Here is a 15,935-nt window from a genome sequence, read left to right on the forward strand (position 1 = left end):
GCTTAATAAGCATGACTAAATGTATAACTCGGGCCAAATTAGTTGATGTAGCAACTCATTCTCTTTGGAAAACAGTTTGCATTTTCATGTTCAATCTCTTTCAGCATGGATAAAAGCACATTTCAAACAATTCATCTGCATCTGCCCACCTGTTAAATATGGTGCATTTTGTTATGTTACCTTTTTCTTAGTGTCAGGTGCAAAGCCTTAATAGTCAGCCCATTTAGTCAGGAGCAAATGATAATTTTGCAAGAAAATGCAGCCACATTCTGTTCCTCTGCATTTATTATTTAAACTTCACTTTCATTAAGGCAAAGGAAGAGAAACCTTGTCATAAAAATTCTCAGTTTCCTCTGACCTCAACTTCCTGTGGAATTTATACTGAGTCTCTAACGGACATTCCTGAGATACAAGATTTATAGGATTTTCATTCCAAAAAACAACAAATTGGAAAAATCACTCATTACATCCTTATACATTTTTTCATGACAGCTGCAGTAACTACCAAGATATCATACAGTATAAAGAAGGAAGGGCACAATCTCCATTGTGCTGTTGAAGAGAATATAGGCAAATGGCCAAAATAATTTCTGCAGCCTAATTTCTGCACCCACATTTAAGATAGAGGTTTGAATTCCTTTATTGGTGAGGTGAAAGACCAAAATTATGCAAACACAGAATTGGTACAATCAACTGTCAGATAGGTGAATGAAAAACTGATTGACAAGGTATTAGTGGCCCAGTTCAGTTACAACTTTGTTCTGAAGATGTTAGCAGCACAACTAGCAAAAGATGCATGCATACGTATTCATTGCCTTGGAAGTCATTCCGTCAGTCTGATATTACTCATTTAATATCTATATTTTAACTCTTATTCGCAAGGTACATCTGGTGATGCACTAACATCATTTGGAGTGAAGGATGTTTTTATTTTATTTTTTTATTTTCAGGAAGGTTTAGGGAGACATTTGAAGCTGCAAAATTGGCCTGTTGAGCTGTGCAGAAGCTTAATGCACTATTTTGAGCACTTTGGGAAAGCAACTGTCTGAGCATATGCTGGCACTTTTTCCTAATGTAATTTGCTAATAATAATAATAATAATAACAATAATAATAATAATAATAATAATAATAATAATAATAATAATAATAATAATAATAATAATAATAATAATAATAATAATAATAATAATAATAATAATAATAATAATATAAAGTTGCAAGGGACCTTGGAGGTCATCTAGTCCAACCCCCTGCTCAGGCAGGAAACCCTATACCATTTCAGGCAAATGGCTGTCCAGTCTCTTCTTAAAAACCTCCAGTGTTGGAGCATTCACCACCTCTGGAGGCAGGTTGTTCCACTGGTTAATTGTTCTAACTGTCAGGAAGTTTCTCCACAGTAGGAGCTAGAGGACACCTACATCACTACATCACTCACGCATATCTTAGCCCATAATCTATGCCACTGCTTTCCAACAGTGGCAATTTCCAGGTGTGTAGACTCTTAAGGGAAATCCACCCTGACTGTCCTTTGGAAGGACAGATACTGAAGCTGAGAATCAAATATTTTGGCCAACTAATGAGAAGAGAGGACTCATTGGAAAAGACCCTGATGTTGGAAAAGATGGAAGGCAAAAGGAGAAGGGGACAGCAGATGATGAGATGATTAAATATGTCATCGATGCAATGAACATGAATTTGGGCAAGCTCCGGGAGACAGTGGAAGACAGGGGTTCTGGCATGCTATGGTCCATGGGGGTCAGAAAGAATTAGACGTGACTTAGCAACTGAACAACAGCAAGACTCCAAAACCCAGAAATCCCTAGGCAGCATTGCCACTGGTGAGAATTCTGGGAGTTGAAGGCCACATGCTTTGAACTTCTTACAGTTGAGAAACATTGCTCTATGCCAGGGGTCTTCAAACTTGGCCCTTTTATGACTTGTGGACTTCAACTGGCACGCTGGCTGAGGAATTCTGGGAGTTGAAGTCCACAAGTCATAAAAGGGCCAAGTTTGAAGATCCCTGCTCTATGCAATCCTTTCTGAAAGCCTGCATTATTTCAGAGTTTAAAGAGAACAATTCCAAATAAAAATCACCAGAATTAAATTTTATGGCATCAAGACAGGGATAATGTGATACTTCTTGCAATCTTTTTTTTTTAGCTCTAGGCTAATAAGACAGTATTCTGTTTTGGCCCTTATAATATATGTTTCCATTTCTGCTAGGGATTAAAAGTGCATCTCAGCCACACATAAGAGAGAGTTCTTTTAAAAAATATATAAAAAAATAGTGGTAGCAATTGTGTTGTTTCAAAATATGTTTAGTTTTGTTTGAACATGAACAGACAACACCCTGGGGACTGAGCAAAAGAAGAAAACAATCTTTCTAGAAAATAAGAACTACGTGAATGTCTGCATCAGCCATGGCAACTATTTTGTGTTTAGGAAAAACCATAAAGGTTGTCTGAATTTCTGAAGAGGAAACAAAACTGCAGTTTGAACATGGTGGTTTCTTCTAAATTTCTGAGCATGACTTTCAATGCCTGGAATTCTGGTTGTTGCTCACATAAGGATGATGTGTCAAATGGTAGCTTGCTTTTTTCCCGTTACCTAAAACAATACAGTAATAGCAGTTTTCCTAAGATTAATGTCCCCATTTGGGTCAGATTCCTGTTCCCATCATTTTTAGCCAGCTTCACAGTTGGGTCTTTTAACCTAAGACTGCATTAAATCATTCACACTCCATTTCTGAATTTCAGATGCAGCAAAATAATATTAAAAAAATTATATTGGCCACAGCCTCTTGGTAAGTTTTCCCAATATATCTGGTTGCTGACCTAGAAAGTCTCTGTCAAACCATTCTTGCATTCTTCTCAGTCTTTATCCCAATGCTGTTTTTATCTTACATTGACATTGTAACTCTCCTAATTTTTATTATACAACACTGTATGTGAATGATTAGCTCCAGGTAGCATTTTCTACTGACTCACCTCCACCTATCTATAATCTGTACCCTTCCTAAAAAAAATTCCATGGATCAAAATTTCCAGGAAGACTATCTAAAAGACGGTCAGAATAAACTGGTGTATTTTCATACCTGCCCATCTTGATGTGCTGGGTGTGTTTATTCAATATTTGTTTGTTCTGGCATCATTTAATTCTAACATGTCACATTGTTCCTTTACTGCAGACATTAACTCTTCTGTATGTTTGGTATGTCTGCCTTGGAGTTAAATGAAAGAACTAGTGTAATTAACATATTTATTAAAAAATAAGGATAATGGTTTTTTTCTTTGTTCAGATGTTGGAGAGACCATTTCCAGAGGTACCTACAGGATGTAGTTAAAAGTGTAATGTGCTTCATAAATAGGCACAGCTTCAATCACACCATTGTGGCTGCTGTACTGCATGGACACTTCTGAACTACAGTATTATATGGGAATCCATAAAAATAATAATAATTCTGCAAGAGCACATATATTCTATGACTTGAAGGCTGTGCCAATCTTTGCAAGCACATCAGTGACTTCACATCAAAATCAGGTGAGTTCTGGATGCATTGGTGGTGGTGCAGTGGTTAGAATGCAGTACTGCAGGCAACTTCTGCTGACTGGCGGCTGTCAGCAGTTCAGCAGTTCGATTCTCATCAGCTCAAGCTTGACTCAGCCTTCCATCCTTCCGAGGTCGGTAAAATGAGGAATCAGATTGTTGGGGGCAATAGGCTGACTCTGTAAACCACTTAGAGAGGGCTGTAAAGTAACTGTGAAGTGGCATATAAGTCTAAGTGCTATTGCTATTTTGTAGACAGCAGAGTATTTTTAAGGATAAAACAAATTTTGATCTGTAAACTCCCTTAAAGGTAGTATACACAAAAAGCAGAAACAAGGGGCCACAAAACTGATGTTGGTGGTCTGCATTTTTATTCCACCCCATTTTAATGTATATGTGTTTTATTCATTTATTTATAGAGACTTATATGCCTGCCTATCTTGTATAGAGCCCTGAGTGGCTTACTGCACCATAAATAAAATGGGAAAAAATAAGATTGTACACCATGTCAACAGCCCTCTACACTTTGTGGTGCTCCAAATAATAATGTTTCTATAGACAGCTATATCCCATATCTGCTGGACCTTCATTAATACTTTAACTCCTTCAGAACCTATCCTTTCCCCTCCTCCATATTCATTATTCTCTATAGTAGATAATTTTGTAAAGTGTTCTTGAGTGCACAATGACTTCAAACAAGCTCAAACAATGCACTAATTGATCCACCTATATAGTCTTGTTTTCCTGTGCAAATTATGCATGCTTAGCTATCATTGTACCTAATAGTAAAAAGGATTAGGGTAAGGGTTAAATCTAAATGGAAGCAAAACATCTAGAATGAATATTGGCATTAGGGATAGGCAAGTATTGTTGTAGGCCAATCTTCCTGTCCGTATTTGGTGTCAATATTTCCAAACATAAAATATATCTTATTTTTCCTTCTTACCACAATGTTTGATTATTAGGATTATAGTTAAAACAAACCCTGTCTTCACATTGGTCTCGGATGTTCTATTTTTATTCAAGGTCCAAATATAAAGGATTAAACTCTGCACACAACAATCAACCTAGTTCTGGATTTTGAAATAAATGAAGGAAAAGCTCAGAATTAAAGACTGAAGTTGATAGGTCTTTTATAACAGTATTCTGCAAAGTTTGTTTCATTGCCACAAATATTGAAAAATAGGGGGCATGATGGCTGGGTGATTAAAGATGCTGAGCTTGTGAGTTGAAAAGCAGACAGCCCAGGTTCAAGACCCAAGTGCCATGCGACAGGGTGAGCTCCCATTACTTGCCCCTCTAGCAGTTCGAAATCATGCAAATGAGAGTAGATAAATAGGTACTAATTCAATGGGAAAGTTACAGCGTTCCATGCGCTTTGGCCAGTGGTGGGATTCAGCCAGTTTGCACCACTTCAGCAGAACTGGTAGCTAAATTTTTGTTGCCCAGGCCCAGAATGAACTTCCGGAAGTGGCATCCACACAGAGAACTGGTTGTTCACATATTTGAATCCCACCACTGGCTTTGGTGTATAGTCATGTTGGCCACATGACCACAGAATTCTCTTCAGAGAACACTGGCTCCCTAAGCTAAGAAATGGAAATGAGCACTGCTCCTTATAGTTGGACACAACTGGACAGAGGAAACCTTTACCTTTATAGAAAAATACTGCTGCATTAAGAAACCTGTTGTGATTCAGGGTCAGCCTGTGGGTTCGGCAGTTGGGTCGGACGACTCAGAGGAGGAGGAGGGGGGTGTTGAAGAGCTTGATGATGATGGCCTTGAGGCTCTGCAGAGCCCTCAGCCAGGCCCCTCCCACCTGGTCACGACGGAGACCCAGCTGTGTGAGCCTGACAGCGTGGATGAAGATGACCCACAGCTGGCCCTGTTCAAGGATGCCCGACGCAGGAGGCAGTCAATCAGGAGTAAACAGAGGAAGGCAATGGGGCACCTCGGAAGGAGGCAGAGAGAAGCCACGCCCTGAACTGTATAAAAGGGGAATGTGTGGGAGGGCTGGTTTGCTGAAGGCAACCGCTTGAATAGTCCTGTTTCATAGCTCCTGTTTCATGGTTGGTGTCTGTTTTATGTTAATAAATTTGGCATGCTTTATTCCAGCCTCTTGCCGTTTGTAAAGGGGTTGTCCCTGCTTTTTCTGCAGGGCCGGTAGCAGGCTGGTACAGAACAAAACCATTTCCACACTGTTTCCATTTTTTAAAAAATATATATCAGCAAACCAAAATTGCAGCAAATATGTATTCCAGCCGAAGCATCAGTGATTCACCAAGATTATGCCTCCGCTCATTCAAATGGGGCTTGGGGAGATGCCAACTTGTTAGGCTAATCAAGAGATTGAATAAACAGGAGTGTTTGTTTATCCAAGGTTAGGATGACATAGGTGCCCAGGCACAAATGTCATCCTTTCAGCAGTGCCAAAAATCCCTGCAACTTTTTTGAAAAGTACACACTGGGAGGTGTGTGAAAGGGGACAAACAGCCATAACCATCATTCAAAGGTGTATATATATTTATATGTATATAGGTGTTTATAAGATGTATACATGGCACATAATCAATGTTAGTTAAATGCACACTTGGAAATAATTATTATTATTTGAAATAGAAACGCCATCTACTGTATGTTCTCAGTATAAGAAGTCAGTATGTAGTTGTCATCACAGACTCAGTCTCTTGGGCAAACCTAAATTCTGGATGAGAAATTTCAGTGCTGTCCTTGGAATTCTGTAGCTGCCATACGAGAACTTGGAGTAGAAAAACAGCATGCAATTATTTTGTCTCTGAGCGTTTTGGTTTCTTTGTTTATAAGTAGCTCTTGACTTACAACCATTTGTTTAGTGACCACGTGAAGTTACCACGGCACCGAAAAGAGAGACTTACGACTCTTTTTTCACACTTATGACCGTTGCAATATCCCCACAGTCATGTGATCAAAATTTGGATGCTTGGCAAGTTGTAGTTCATATTTATGATGGTTGCAATGTCCTGGGGACACATGACCATCTCTGCAACCTTCGGACAAGCAAAGTCAATGGGGAAGGCAGATTCACTTAACAATCGTGTTACTAACTCAACAACTGCAGTGATTTACCTGACAGCTGTGGCAAGAAAGGTCATGAAGTGGGGCAAAACTCACTTAACAACTGTCTCAGCAAAAGAAATTTCGGGCTCAGTTGCGGTTATATTTATATTTATTTGATTTGATTTATAAGTTATAAGTTGAGGACCACCTATAAATTATTGATTGAAGGCACCCCTTTAGCATACATACATCATGATATACTTACAATCACCAGTAGTATATAAACAAGCACAAAATCCGACATTGATCATTTGACCCTCTGCTATCTGACTTTATTAATAAGATTTTGCAACAGATTAGCCTTACAATCCAATTTTATTGCCTGCTAGTCTCAATACCTACTCACAGGCACTTCCAATAATCAGACTGAGTAATTAAATACCTTATTAAATACCAGATCTTTCTTAAATGCATTCAAAGATATGTGAGACTAGAGTAGAAAATGAAGAGAAATTCATAATTCTGGGTCCACTTCCTGAAACAGATGTAAACAGGATGGAGCAACATGGAAAGATGCCCATTGTGTTCCACAAACAGGATCATGCCAAAAGAGGAGCTGGATGAGGCAATGGGAAATGTATAATTGCAGGGACATAAACACCAGCACCAAAAGCTTAAGTTGGTCTCTAGACCTACAAAGGAGATGTTATAAGGTACAATAGGAGAAAGATAAATGGGGAAAGAAACAAGGGAGGTCCAGAATAACACCAACTGCAGGTTTTTTTGGGACCAGTTTCAATGGATAAAGGGAAGACAAGAGCCTTGGTGGAGCAGTGGGCTAATGCCTCCTTAAGTAACACCAGCTGCCTGCAACTAGTGCAGGTTCACATCCCACCAGGCTCAAGGTTGACTCAGCCTTCCATCCTTCCGAGGTAGGTAAAATGAGGAACCAGATTGTTGGGGGCAATAAGCTGACTTTGTAATAATGCCGCTTGGGGGGGGGGAAAGCCCTAATAAGCAGGCATATACATAGAATGAAGGCTATTGCTAAGCTTGTAAGCCGCCCTGAGTCTTCGGAGAAGGGCGGGATATAAATGGAATTAAAATAAATAAATAAATAAAATAAATAAATACCTGCTCATAGACTGTTGTAGTGGTCTATGGGGACTGAACTAATAAATGCAAAGTGACAATAGATAGGAACTGCCCCATTCTAAGGCTAACCAATGAATAAAAATAACGTATCTTCATAGTCGCTACGATCAAAAGCTGAAGACAGAGTGCTACATTCAACAAGACTCCTCAGGTTCCTGCCCACTGACACCAGAGGCAGCTCACTGTCCAGAAGGAGAAGGGGAGAGCTAATAGAAAGGAACAATTTGAGTGAAATATCAAGATCTCAATCTTATCCATATTCAGTTTTAGTTGATGTGCAGTCATCCATGACTGTCTAAAAGGCACCCTGGTAAAGCGAACAATACATTTTCATTTATCTCAGGGGGGAAAAAGTATCAACCTGGGTCTCACTGGCATAAATGTAGTATTTAAAACCAAATAGTAAAATCAGGTAATCAAGAGGAAAGATTTACAAAGAAAAAAAAAGATCTACAAAAAAGCCTTGAGAGACAGCCACTGAAAGGTGATATGCCAGTAAACAAACTGATTCTAAAGTAACTGAAAAAGAGTTATGCCAGAGAGATTATTGAAACCAGAGTAAATCATTGCCTTTGATGTCCAGGGACTGTGGCCTCTTCAACAGGATTTGGTGGTCAAGAGTGTCAACTTTTGCAGACAGATACAGCAGCATTAATGAGAAGAAGTGCTGGTGCTTAGTCTGCAGAATGCGTTCCGTACTTGAGGAAGTGCCATCTCAATAGAATGATCTTCCTAAATCCTGACTGACATGGATCAGCAGGATCATTGATGGTTAGACAAACAGCAAATTATGAGAAGGCAAATTTTCAAGAATTTTGGATAAGAAGGGAAGCAGTGAAACGTGGCTCAAGAGTAGTAACTGCAAGAGAGTTCTAGTAGACCAGGGGTCTTCAAACTTGGCCCTTTTATGATTTGTGGACTTCAATTCCCAGAATTCCTCAGCCAGCATGCCTGGCTGAGGAATTCTGGGAGTTGAAGTCCACAAGTCATAAAAGGGCCAAGTTTGAAGACCCCTGTAGTAGACGATTACTTAAATATGAGCCACCAGTGTGCTGCAGCCACCAAAAAAGCCAACGAAATCCTAGGCTGTGTAGAAAGAAAATCTTAATCAGGGTCCAGTCCAAGCCGAGAATAAACAATATGGAGACTGCTTTAGAAAGAATGTTGTAGTTTATTGAAGAGGAGAGCCAGACAGAAAGATGGCTCTGGGAAAAACTGACCACATGAAGCAGAGTCATGGGCTTTTATACCTTCTGGGGCTCTTGAGGTTGTTTCCTGTTCCTGTTTGAAGCTTTGCGCTTCCTGTGTCGTGTACTTTGACCTGACTCTGAGTGTGCCCCTTTGGCATTGGGGGACTAATCCTATTATGTCCTGTCGTAGAGTTTGGGTGGGGTATGTAGATTTTAAGTGTCTTTGTCTTCCTAATCTCTTCAATTTCTAGCTGGAAGGCTCCAAGCTTCCTGAATGGATTATTGAATTTGCATTTCTAAAAGTTGGTCTCTGTCTAGGGAGCTGGTTTATGTCTTTTTTACGATCTTCTCCATTATTCCTTTGGGGAAATATAATCTGCTTTTTTTAATATTTCTCAAAATATTTCTTTCTCTTGGGGGTGGGGGAGGCTGAGTTCCCACATCTGCATCAACAGAAGGATAGAATCAAGATCACGTGAAGTGTTAGTACCACTTTATGAGGCCTTGGTAAGGCTACACTTGGAGTACTGCATCCAGTTTTGGTCACAATAATATAAAAAAGATGTTGGGACTCTGGAAAGGTTGCAAAGAACAACAATTAAAATGTTTAGAAGGCTGGAGGCTAAAACATAAGAATGGTTGCAGGAATTGGGTATGCCTAGTCTAGTGAAAAGACAGATTAGGGGTGACTTGATAGCAGTGTTCCAATGTTTGAGAGGCTGCCACAAAGAAGAGGAAGTCACCTTATTTTCTGAAGCATCATGTAGTGTATGCGACTAAAGCATACACAGGCTGTCAGCACAGCAGGAGGCGTGGGGCTGGACAGCTCAAGGCTATAACCGCATTTGGCGGGAAAGCCTGGTTTGAATGAGTTTGACAGGGCTATGGCCAGCTCTGGCGGGAAGCCAGGGTTTAAATCTATTGGCCACCTGCACTGGCAGGAAGCCCAGGTTTGAATCCATTGGTTGGTATTCACCTGGGCAGGTATAAAGGTACGCCAGGTAACCCCCTTTCCCCAGCTTCATTCCTGACCATCAATAAAGAAGTCTCTTCACCCAGCTGAGTGTCCGTCTCTGTGTGCGACCACGCTACGTTACACATCAGAAGGCAAAACAAGAAACAGTGGATGAAAACTAATCAAAGAGAGAAGAAGCAATCTAGAACTAAGGAGAAATGTCCTGATAGTGAGAACAAACAACCAGTGGAACAGTTTGCCTTCAGGGGTTGTGGGTGCTCTTAAGAAGGCTTTTAAGAAGAGACTGGACATCCATTTGTCTGAAATGGTATAGGGTCTCCTGCTTGAGCAGGGGGTTGGACTAGAAGACCTTCCAACTCTGATGATGAATAGTAGTGAATGAAAATGAACAAGAAATGATTTATTCAGAAATGGTTCAACATTTCAACATTTCTGGACAACTGTCTAGCATTAAAGAACAGTCCACAAGGCAGGTCACACAAGGTGTGTGAGGAAGTAGGGAAGATCAAAACTAAGAGGGAAAAAGATCAAAATAGCAAGTATTAAAAGTATGTAGCAAATAATAGGGTCACCTTGGCAACTAAGTTCTTGAAAACCCTGGGGAAAAACCAAAGGCAAATGTTGCAAAACAAAAACAAAGGGATCCGGGGGATAAACAGTGGCGGAAAACCCTCCAGATCGTTGAAATTCTGAGATGGAAAGAAAGGTCAGCCTCCTCAGGTGTTATGCCAATGATTCAATCCTCTCCCAGGAAGTCAATGACATAACATCTGAGGATGCTGACCTTTCTTTCCATCTCAGAATTGTCAACAATGAGTAACTATTATGAAGAGCTTCTTCCAGAAACAGGGTTGAGAAAAAGTAGCAGATTGAAGGAAAAATGTGCTTTTACTCATTCAGAAGATAAATAATGATCAGAAAGCAGGGAAGATAATGGGAAAGTCCTTGCTTCTCCAAGATGTTTCTTCCATTTATATTCCATTCACTGAGCATTTGACTTTGTTTCCTGAACCTCTCTGGAGAAGAGAGATATGGAGGATGAGAATTAACAACCTTTCATACTGGTGTACCAGTAATGTTCACAACCCTCTATATCAGGGCTAGGCAACCTTGGCTCTTTTATGACTCATGGACTTCAACTCCCAGCATAGCTGGCTCAGGAATTCTGGGTGTTGAAGTCCACAAGTCATAAAAGAGCCAAGGTTGCCTACCCTTGCTCTATATAGATGATTTTAAAAAGCTCTACCATGTTGCCCACTGAGTAATTACAGGTACAAACTTTAGACCACAACTGAGCCCAAAATTTCTGTTTCTAAGACATTTGTTAAGTGAATTTTGCCCCTTTTTATGACCTTTCTTGCCACCATTAAGTGAATCGCTGCAGCTATTAATAACACAGTTGTTAAGTGAATCTGGCTGTCCCATTGACTTTGCTTATCAGAAGGTCACAAAAAGTGATCACATGACCCCGGGACTCTGTAACCATCATAAATGTGAGTTAGTTGCCAAGCCTCTGAATTTTGACCACGTGACCATGGGGATGCTGCAATGGTCATAAGTCACTTTATTCAGTGCTGTTGTAACTTTGAAAATTCCCCTCCGGTTGCAGAAGAGCTGGAAGCAAATTCATTTATAGTAAATTAATTTGCTTCCAGCTCTTCTGCAACCGGAGGGGAATTTTCAGCCAAGTCCTCGGTTTGTGGAAAGGTCTTGAATCATAATTCCCACTGAGGGGGAGTCAGATAAAGGAAGAGGGAACATAAAAATGGTGCAAAATAATGACAGTAACCTGATGGAGTTACAGAAATTAATGTTGGCTGAGTCCCTTTAATCATCACACTTGGGCCAATACTTGACCTGCCATAGGAACAGAGAAGAGAAGAAAAGTTAGTCACTCTCAAAAATTTTTTAAAAAACTTGCTACAATGCTAGTAAGGTGTCATAGTTATTAAAATCAGACTGTAGAGTACTCACAGTCAGATATGCTATCTGACCAATTCAGAAAGAATGCAAATGCATTATTAGCCCAAGGCTGCCTGTAAACTCATTTTAAGTTCCACTTTGGATTTTTAAATTCAACTCCACAAATGTCAGGAAGCCCTGAATTCCTAGCCAGAGTTCAGTCAAAGTCTTTCCCCTTCTGAGAAGAATTATAGACCATATTTCTTTCAAGCCCTCTAGCCATATGATGGCATTTAAAACCGTCAACCTCTAGAGCTGCTGAAGCAATGTTTTCTGCATTCCTAAATCATATATCTACAATGACAGCTGCGTTAGAATTAAAATCATGAATATAATTAATCCGTGCATCGACCTCATGGACAAGTAACTAACAAGCAGCAAACAACAAGTAATAAGTGAGTAACAAACAAGCAGCAGCCAAAAAAAGCTAATACAGTCCTTGGTTGTATAAAGAGAGGCATAGAATCAAATTCAAATGAAGTATTAGTACCAACCAATAAAGCCTTAGTAAGGTCACACTGGAATACTGCATCCAGTTTTGGTGACCACAATATACAAAAAAGATGTTGAGACTTTGGGAAAAGTGCAAAGAAGAGCAATTAAGATAATTAAAGGCCTGGAAACTAAAACATATAAAGAACGGTTGCAGGAATTGCGTATGTCCAGTCTAGAGAAAAGAAGCACTAGGGGTGACATGACAGCAGTATTTCAGTATTTGAGGGGCTGCCACAAAGAAAAGAGAGTCAACTTATTTTCCAAAGCACCAGAGGGCAGGACAAAAGCAATGGATGGAAACTAATCAAGGAGAGAAGCAACCTGGAAAAGGAGAAACTTTCTAACAGTGAGACAATAAATCAGTGGAACAGCTTGGTGTCAGAAAGTGTTTCTTCACTGGAGGTTTTTAGCTCTATTCTGACTGACTGGTCTTTAAAAGCGTTCCAAACAAGTCATGTAATCAGAGTAACTTACTAGAACTCACAGTAGGAAAAATAGAAAATGATGGGATCTTGGACAACAGAGCAAAATTTGGCAAGATGTGATAGGGGTAGAAATAAGGAATGAAGGGGAAGAGAGAGGGTTAGGGTTAGTGGTCCCTATTTTCCTACTTGCATTTTTACGTGCTTTCGAACTGCTAGGTTGGCAGAAGCTGGGACGAGTAACGGGCGCTCACTCTGTTATGCGGCACTCGGGATTTGACACACCAAACTGCTGACCTTCTGACTGACAAGCTCAGCATCCTAACCCACTGAGCCACCGCGTCCCTTAAAATAGTAGCAAGTCTCAATCCTAATATTTAGCAGTTGTGGTCAAAGAGGATTCAGGAGGCAGCAGAAAAGGATCTGGTGACCATATCCGGCTCAGAAACCACCATCTCTGAGAATCCAGCCAATTATTCAGTAAACCATAAGTTCAAAAACATGGGAAAATGTACAGGGTGTGAACTAATGTTTCTAAGATGTCGTAGTATTATTGTTTATATCACTTCTGCATTCTGTATTTCTTAAGAAAAAGAGATATAAAATGCATTAAAAGATAGCAAGCCATCATGTTAGTTATATACGGCTAGGCAGGACTTCTTCTAATGGATTGAGTGTGCTAGCTATTCATTGCTGTCATCTTTCTATGTCCGTTCTGCCAATCATCTTTGTTCAGCGATCCTTTCATATTATGAAAGAGGCAAGAACATTTATCTCTCTCTGCCTACTTGCTCCATAACTATGACAATCAATGAGAGGCACGGACAAGCTAGGTACGTATTTGCAATCTCTCTGTGAGCCTCCCGTTTTATGTTTAAATATTTAAATGCCGACACTCATTTCTGCATGTGGCTGTCTCCAGCACTGCCTTGATCTTCAGCAATTCAAGTTGCGCTAGCTGTACAGTACATGACAAACAGCCCTTTCTCATTTTTTCTGGGCCTTGAGAATTCATCCTTGCTGCCTCATTTGCTGACCTTGTTGCTGCCAGTAGCAATGATTGGCCCAACTGTGATGACATTTATGTTTCAAGAGCGTAGCTTCCTGATTGTCGTATTTAAACTGATAACTTCAGGGTTACCCTGGCAAACACACCCACATGGTGTGTTTTTTTTTTTAAAAAAACCCACACAATATTTTAATGAACTGCTGCAGTATTTGAACTTATCTTTGCTCTTTGTTAGAGCACTTCAACCAGGACATGCCTGGAAATGCAGCAGAATCTTTTCCCATATATACACTGAAGGGTGCGGGGTCATGTAAGCCAGGCTTCCTAACCTGGTAAGCTGGGATAAGCTTTAATGCTGTTTGTTTAGCTTTGGCTTTATGTATTGTGCAAAGCCAACCCTTGCAAGTTTCTGAGAGAATACCGGTATTCCTCGACTTACGATGACAATTGAGCCCAGAATTTAGGTTGCCAAGTGAAAAAATTGTTATGTGAGTTTTGCAACTTTTCTTGCCACATTTGTTCAGTGAATCACTGCAGTTGTTAAATTAGTAACACGGGTTGTTAAGCGAAACTGGCTTTCCCACTGGCTTTGCTTGTCAGAAGGTTGCAAATGATGATCATGTGACCCCAGGACACTGCAACCATCATAAATGTGAGTCAGTTGTCAAGCATCCAAATGTAAATCACGTGATCATAGGGATGCTGCAACAGTCATAAGTATGAAAACATGGTCATACAGTACGTCACCTTGTTGAGTGGCCTTTGTAACTTTGAAGAGTAAATGAACTGTTAGAAGTCGAGGAGAACCGGGTACTGTGGAAACATTTTAAAAAATAAAATAAAATAACAGTTATTCAACGTAGCAATTTAGATCATATCTTTTTCTGTATATTCAAGACAAACCTCCTTCAATATGTTCATATTTTTATAGCAACATTCCAGAAGGGGTTCACTGCAGTATGGTTCTAGATTTTTCATCTTCCTAGGTTAAATTATAACCTGGGTAATTTTTGCTGATCTCCTGTTGAGGCGCTAACATACTAGTAAAACCTATTTGGCTTTTTAAAAATCAGCCAAGAATGTTCAAATGCTGCCACCTAGCTGGGCAAAGTAATATTAATTTCTTGGCATAAAAAAGGAATAGGAATAGGAATAGAATAGAGCTGGAAGGGACCTTGGAGGTCTTCTAGTCCAGCCCCCTGCTCAAGCAGGAGAACTTATACCATCTCAGACAAGGATCTGTCCAGTCTCTTCTTAAAAACCTCCTGTGATGGAGTGCCCATGATTTCTGAAGGCAAGCTGTTCCATTGATTAATTGTCTTCACTGTCAGGAAGTTTCTTCTTAATTCCAAGTTGCTTCTCTCTTTGTTCAGTTTCCAACCATTGTTTCTCGTCCTGCCCTCTGTTGCTTTGGTGAATAACGTGACCCCCTCTTCTTTGCGGCAGCCTGTCAAGTACTGAAACACTGCCATCATGTCTCCCCTATTTCTTCTTTTCTTTAGACCAGCCAAACCCAAGTTCCGCAGCTGTTCTTCTTATGTTTTGGTCTCCAGGCCTTTGTTCATCTTAGTTGCTCTTCTCTGAATTTTTTTCCAAACTCTCAACATCTTTTTTTGTGATGTGGTGACCAAAACTGGATGCAGTATTCCAGGTGTGGTCTTACTAGGGTTTTATAAAGCGGTACTAATACTTCGCGTGATCTTGATTCTAGAAGAGTAACTTACTCTCTTACGCTTCTTTATAACAGTGTTTTTTCAACCCCAGGAACTTTTAAGATAGGTGGACTACCACAGAATTCCCCCAGTTCACCCATCTTAAAGTTGCTGAGGTTGAGAAATAATCCTCTACAGAATATATCTATTCTGTGAATAGTCTTTCTCGATTCAGTGGGTCATATTCCCAGATATAATAAATCTCTGAACTTTAAGGACTAGTGTTTCTGTCAAGGTATGTAAAATCATATGTTCGACTAAGCAGTGTTTGGTTCAACCACAAGTTGTTGTATAAACTATAATTGCTAAGTTCACATAATATATGAAATAATATATGTCATATATTATGCATCATATAACATTATACAGGTAGTCCTCGGCTTACAACAGTTCATTTACTATCATTAAAAGTTACAGTGGCACTGAAAAA

Source organism: Vipera berus (assembly GCF_964194415.1).
Source record: "Vipera berus genome assembly, chromosome: 4".
NCBI classification, from domain to species: Eukaryota; Metazoa; Chordata; class Lepidosauria; order Squamata; family Viperidae; genus Vipera; species Vipera berus.